This window comes from Eurosta solidaginis, chromosome 2 (genome assembly GCF_040869045.1).
Source record: "Eurosta solidaginis isolate ZX-2024a chromosome 2, ASM4086904v1, whole genome shotgun sequence".
Lineage (NCBI taxonomy): Eukaryota > Metazoa > Arthropoda > Insecta > Diptera > Tephritidae > Eurosta > Eurosta solidaginis.
The window spans coordinates 59,585,440-59,592,563 of NC_090320.1; the positions used below are offsets into that span (position 1 = coordinate 59,585,440).

Here is a 7,124-nt window from a genome sequence, read left to right on the forward strand (position 1 = left end):
CACAGTACAGTACATTATTCAACGCTTTTATCGTGAAAACAGAGTAGTTGACAAGGGCCGCCAGGCTCCAAACAAAATTTTTACAGAAGCTGATGAAAGGTGGATATTAAGAAAAATTAAAAAAGACCCAAGTGTTAGTGCGCCAGCTTTGACAAAAGACAAACCGTTCATTAATGAGCGTAACAGAAAATTAAGGGTGGAGTTTGCCGAAAACCATGTTAATAAAGACCAAACATTTTGGAATGACGTTATTTTCGCCGACGAAAAAAAATTCAACCTCATTGGTTCCGATGGGAAGTATTTCGTTTGGCGTAAGCCCAACGCGGAGCTGGAACCGAAGAATCTGCATTGTACAGTAAAACACGGTGGGGGCCATGTAATGATTTGGGCCTGCATGTCATCAGCTGGTGTCGGAAACTTGGTTTTCATCGACGAAATTATGGACAGTTTATTTGAATTTATTAAAAAATAATTTACTAGAAAGTACTGAAAAATTGGGCATTCGGGACAGGTTCAGGTTCTATCAGGACAATGATCCGAAGCATAAATCGGAATTAGTGCAACGGTGGCTTATATGGAATTGTCCTCATGTGGTAAAAATGCCAGCACAATCACCTGAGAATTTATGGAATATTCTGTAGCAAAAAATCAGAAAACATAACATAAGCAACAAACAAGATCTAAAAACAGCATTACAAGTGGAGTGTGGGCAAATATCTCCTGAATACACTGGAAAACTTGTTAGCTCCATGCAATCCCGGTTAAAAGCTGTATTAAAACAAAAAGGCTAGTCTACAAAATATTAGATTAGTAAAAACTTGATAAAATTTTAAAAAACATTTATATATTTTCGAGTTTGGTTAAGCACACGAAATAAGATGTGACGTAGATTTACTTATAGTTTTGATTTAGCTGTAAATATATTACTTAAGAAGAAATAATTTTAGTTTATTTATGTATGTTTGTAACAAGAAATAATTTATCTTTGAATGTACGTTTAAGTTTTTTTTCTAAATAAAGTTCATATAAAAATATTACACTTTTTTATTTTGATAAACGGGCACACGAAATAAGCTTTGAGCCACTGTATATAAATGGTGTAGTAAACGTTCAAATAACATAAATATCAACAAGTAAGGGCGGGACTGTCTTCGGCTGTGCCGAAGACTTCATACCTTTCATGAAAAGGGCTGTACAATAATCTTATCCCGTTCGTAATCTCCAAATAATCGGTTGTATAAAATAAGAAATATATAGTGAAAAGATGTACATACCTAAACGATTTTTAAGATAAATATAAAATTAAAAATGGCAAAAAACCCCCTTATCTGAACGATCGGTTGTATGGGATATATATTATATATAGCTCCGATCGAAATGATTTTTACAGGAAATCTTCTATGACATATTAGAATATATACCACCAAGTTTCACGTTTTTATATTGGAAACTAAGGGAGAAATGGCCAAAAATATTTCTATCTGAACGATCGGTTGTATGGGATAGGTATATACTATATACATACAGCTCCGATCAAAGTGATTTCTTCAGGAAATCTTCTATGATATATTAGAATAAATATTCAAGGTTCGATTCGAGCTCAAGGCCAGAACAATAATTTTTTTCTAATGATAATTATTGTTATTTTTTAATTTTTCTGAATTTGAAAAATTGTATTTTGTTTTTGGAATAGTAAGTAGAAAATTTTTCAGACAACCTGCCATAGCTGCGTATATAGATCCATTTCGAAGGGTGATAAGCCTTCATCATCAGTACGCTTTAGGCATGCTGCGCTAACCATTTAGCTTTACAGCGGTGGTTTGTTTGACTGGCAAATTTGCTACTTCTATTCCTTTTTACCAACTATATTTGTTCAGTGTTGCGCCATCTGGTGCAAATCACTGATAATGCTGGATTTTTTGTTTATTGTCAATTACTTTGTTTGACATTCCCAAGTGCTCATGGTTTATTAACAATTGTTTTTTTGTTTTTATCGGCCTATTGATAAATGATTCAAGGTTCGATTCGAGCTCAAGGCCAGAACAATAATTTTTTTTTCTAATGATAATTATTGTTTTTTTTTAATTTTTCTAAATTTGAAAAATTGTATTTTGTTTTTGGAATAGTAAGTAGAAAATTTTTCAGACAACCTGCCATAGCTGCGCAGATAGATCCATTTCGAAGGGTGCTAAGCCTTCATCATCAGTACGCTTTAGGCATGCTGCGCTAACTATTTAGCTATACAGCTGTAGTTTGACTGGCGAATTTGCTACTTCTATTCCTTTTTACCAACTATATTTGTTCAGTGTTGCGCCATCTGGTGCAAATCACTGATAATGCTGGATTTTTTGTTTATTGTCAATTACTTTGTTTGACATTCCCAAATGCTCATGGTTTATTAACAATTGTTTTTTTTTTTTGTTTTTATCGGCCTATTGATAAATGATTCAAGGTTCGATTCGAGCTCAAGGCCAGAACAATAATTTTTTTCTAATGATAATTATTGTTATTTTTTAATTTTTCTGAATTTGAAAAATTGTATTTTGTTTTTGGAATAGTAAGTAGAGTAAACAAAAATCCAGCGTTATCAGTGATTTGCACCAGATGGCGCAACACTGAATAAATATAATTCGTAAAAAGGAATAGAAGTAGCAAATTTTCCAGTCAAACAAACCACCGCTGTATAGCTAAATGGTTAGCGCAGCATGCCTAAAGCGTACTGATGATGAAGGCTTAGCACCCTTCGAAATGGATCTATCTACGCAGTTATGGCAGGTTGTCTAAAAATTTTCTACTTACTATTCCAAATACAAAATACAATTTTGCAAATTCAGAAAAATTAAAAAATAACAATAATTATCATTAGAAAAAAATTATTGTTCTGGCCTTGAGCTCGAATCGAACCTTGAATCATTTATCAATAGGCCGATAAAAACAAAAACAATTGTTAATAAACCATGAGCACTTGGGAATATCAGACAAAGTAATTTACAACAAACAAAAATTCAGCATTATCAGTGATTTGCACCAGATGGTGCAACACTGAATAAATATAATTCGTAAAAAGGAATAAATATCACCAAGTTTAACGTTTTTATATTGGAAATTAAGGGAGAAATGGCCAAAATATCCTCCTATCTGAACGATCGGTTGTATGGGATGTATATTATATATAGCTCCGATCGAAATGATTTTTTCATGAAATCTTCTTTGATATATTAGAATAAATATCACCAAGTTTAACGTTTTTATATTGAAAATTAAGGGAAAAATTGCCAAAAACATCTCTATCTGAACGATCGGTTGTAAGGGATATATACTATATATAGCTCCGATCAAAGTGATTTTTCCAGAAAATCTTCTATGATATATTAAAATATGTATCACCGAGTTTCACGTTTATACTTTCTAAATTAAGGGAGAAATGGCCAAAAATCTTCCTACCTGAACGATCGGTTGTATGGGATGTATATTATATATAGCTCCAATCGAAATGATTTTTTCATGAAATCTTCTATGATATATTAGAATAAATATCACCAAGTTTAACGTTTTTATATTGGAAATTAAGGGAGAAATTGCCAAAAACCTTTCTATCTGAACGATCGGTTATATGGGATATACTATATTTAGCTCCGATCAAAGTGATTTTTTCAGAAAACCTTCTATGATATATTAGAATATATATCACCGAGTTTCACGTTTGTACTTTCTAAATTGCGACAGGAATGATCAAAATCGTCTTATCTGAACGATCGGTTGTATGGGAGATATATGTTATAGTGGTCCGATCCTACCGGATTCGACAAATGTCTAATATTATACAAAAATACATCCTTGTACCAAATTTCATTGAGATATTTCAAAATTTGAGGGACTAGTTTGCGTTCAAACAGATAGACGGACATGGCTATATCAACTCAGTTCGTCGCCCTGATCAATTCGGTATACTTAATTGTGAGTCTATCTTCTATATTTCTCAACTTTACAAACATCGGACCAAAGTTAATATACCATTTCATGTTCATGAAAGGTATAAAAATGCTTGCACGAAATTTTGTAGTGCGAACAAATTATTACTTGTTTTTTCTCAATTCCTTTTCGTAAATTTTGACATTTCATTACCAGGGATGCCACTTTTACTCAAACTGCATAAATACTAAACAAGTGTTGTTAAAACCAAGTTAGTGAATCGCGTAATCGACAATACAATCAATAATTGACTACGGTAAAAGCCTCGATTTCCGAAACGGATATGGCTCAATTATATGATTGGCCGATTTCGTCAACCAACACATTGACAATTATGCTGCTCAGTTTTTTTTATTAATAACTAGTCTTACATCTGATTAAGCTATTGCATTAGTAAAAGCATCTAAATTGGCGCATTATTTTCCCACAACACACAAGACTTACAAAGTTTTATGTTACCTGTTCGTTTTAAACCAACACGCAGATTTTGACAATCTGTACACAGGTATGTTGCTGCTGTTGAGATAACCCAACCAAATAGTTGAACAATAGAAACGACAAAAGCTATCGAATTACGCTACTCGATTTCTTTGTAGCAATGTTTTCAAAATCAAAAGTTACACACCCTAATATGCATTTGTTTGTACATGCATATGTATGAGTATGTATATACATTTCTGCTGCTGCTCTACAACCTTTATATGTTACATATCATATAAATGGTATGTTTGTATGAATATAGATAAATACATACATATCTATGTATATTCTTTCTATGATTATTGTGTATGCGACAGTGCAATTTTGTTTTGATCTGTTCAACATACAGGCATACATATATATGTACGTGTACCCAGATAGGCGAGATATATATTTTTTCATATCTTGCACTCTTATTTCATACCTACTTCGTATTTCATTTTTTGGTAATACACATAACACAAACACCATTTTCTTGCACATATTCATCCATACTCACGTACTGGAGTCATGCACTTTCTTATTTTAACTTTTTTTTAATTTTGCAAATATGTACATGAATGTATGTAAGTAGTTACCTACATAAACTTTGCTTACTTTATTGGTAGGTATTTATGCCACCGTTACTTCTTTTTCTGCTGATTCTGCAATTTTTTTATTATTTCAACCTCACTAAGATTTTGTGATTTAACCTTTTCCAGAAAATAGGTACTTATTTTCTTACTTTTTCTCCTTCTTAAACTTATTCTTCTTGTTCTTTCTTCACACAGCTAGTTGCGTTTTCACATCACCTCTATATAGATATTTAGATAAACAAATGTTTTTTATGCAACTTAACAATGTATAATACATAAATTTTTGCTTTAAACAAAAAGGAAAACACTTCTTTCTTAACTTATGTACCAACTTGCATATTCTTTCATATTTTGTTGCTATTGCATTACACAGATCCGTTTCCGCACTTTTGTCCCGCGCACTCTCTATATTTTCATTCATTCACAACGAAAACTGGTACACGACACGACATAACCTTCGTCATCACTTTTCAACACTAAACCAAAGATGACACTAAACTAAAAAAGCAGCAGGCGATTTCCACAATGTTCTGTTTGTTTGGTATTTTCATTTCCTTGCCTTGGTCGTAGCAACTTCAACGATAACTGAAAATAATCATCACCCTGTGTTGTCGGCATCAATATACAGAGTAAACAAATGCTAAATTTTCACTTAAATTGGTTTTATAAGTTCGATACAAACATATATGTATCAACAAATTTTATTTATTTTTACGACAGTTGAAACCGCTTAGGCATGGTTCAATTATATGGTTGGCTCATCTGTAAAGCAACAAAATATGTCTGTTCAAATTGTCAAAATCTGTGTATTGGTGTTGGGGCGAATTATATGGAATGGAAACATAAAACTTAGCAGTGTTTGTATGTGTAAGAAAATGTTGCCAATGTGTTGGTTTCATTTTGAGTTTGCCATCTCCTTTTGACAATCCCTTCGGCCATGCAATGAAATAAATAAAATGAGCTGATGTGATGAGCCAACCATATCATTGAACCATGCGCTTAGGTAATTCTCGACCTGATTGATAGTGTTGTATAGTGTTGCATATTCAAAAATAGGGCACTATTGTGAACGAGCGAATGAAATGAACATACGAATGTTCAGATAAACAAAAATAACAAAATAACAGCGTGGCGGCAGGGTGACATACATACAAACAAATACGCGCATTTCATGTATTTTGTTTTTGTAATTCTCTGGTTGAGTGTCAAAAACATACTGCGCTAGAAGTAGAAATGTCATAGCAGCTAAAAAAAAGTAACAATTAGCTGATAAACTTCCACCATCTGTATGATTTTGCCATAATGAAACTGTTTAGCTAGTTGAAGCGTTTTTTCAAGCTCGCTTGCAAAAAAAAACAACTAATGTTGCTAGTCACTGTTCAGACTAAGAGGTTATATACACTAAGGTGTCCGTTATATGACAAGCGGTTTGTGCTTTTTTCTTCTGCAGCCTTATAGACCGTTCATGCTCAGCTCGAATCTAGCATTTTATCCACATTTGAGCACATGCGATATATATTTTTCAAAATGCGGCTAATGCAACCGCATTTAAGCATTAATAATGCTGAAAGCAACCTTATATTTTCTAAAAAAATGTACAAAAAGATTTGTAGTACTGATTATTAAACATTACGAAATTTGGCATTCTTGCCTACCGGGACCCGGAATAGATTGGTATTGAAAATGAGCGAAATCGAATGATAACCACGAGCGATAAAAGGATGAAACTTGATAAGTGGGTTCACGGTGTGCCAAGAAATATATAAACTTAGAAAAATGTTGGAAAATGGGCGTATAATCTACTATTTTTAGAAGAAAATAATTTGAATTTGGATTCCAAGCTAGAAAAATCGACGAAACTTTATCGGAACTTCAAAATACAAAACCAATTATACCATGAGAAAGCGAGACCACTATTCCCCCAAAATTAGTGAGTTTGACATGTTTTTGTTTATGTTTTGGATTTTATTTTTTCATTAAAATTATTAGCAATAAAAACAATGAAAATAAGACGGCAAAATTATTTCGGTGTCGGATAGTTTACTTTTTTTCACAAGAAAGCTGATTTTAGTTTTGTTTTTATGCACAAAATTTTTA

General features: G+C 32.6%; 1 protein-coding gene across 8 annotated transcripts in view; it reads right to left on the bottom strand.

Annotated features, from left to right (window-relative positions):
- The window catches only part of Oatp30B (Organic anion transporting polypeptide 30B), a 171,069-nt gene extending 165,546 nt beyond the window's left edge, over window positions 1–5,523 (bottom strand). Inside the window, exons 1-2 of one of the 8 annotated variants that reach the window (XM_067765520.1) lie at window positions 5,360–5,519; window positions 5,050–5,245 (exon numbers count right to left, since the gene is read on the bottom strand). The gene's annotated coding sequence lies outside the window, so the exon portion shown is untranslated. The other 7 variants (XM_067765521.1, XM_067765522.1, XM_067765519.1 and 4 more) reach the window with 7 other exon arrangements.
- Window positions 5,524–7,124: the final 1,601 nt, after the last annotated feature.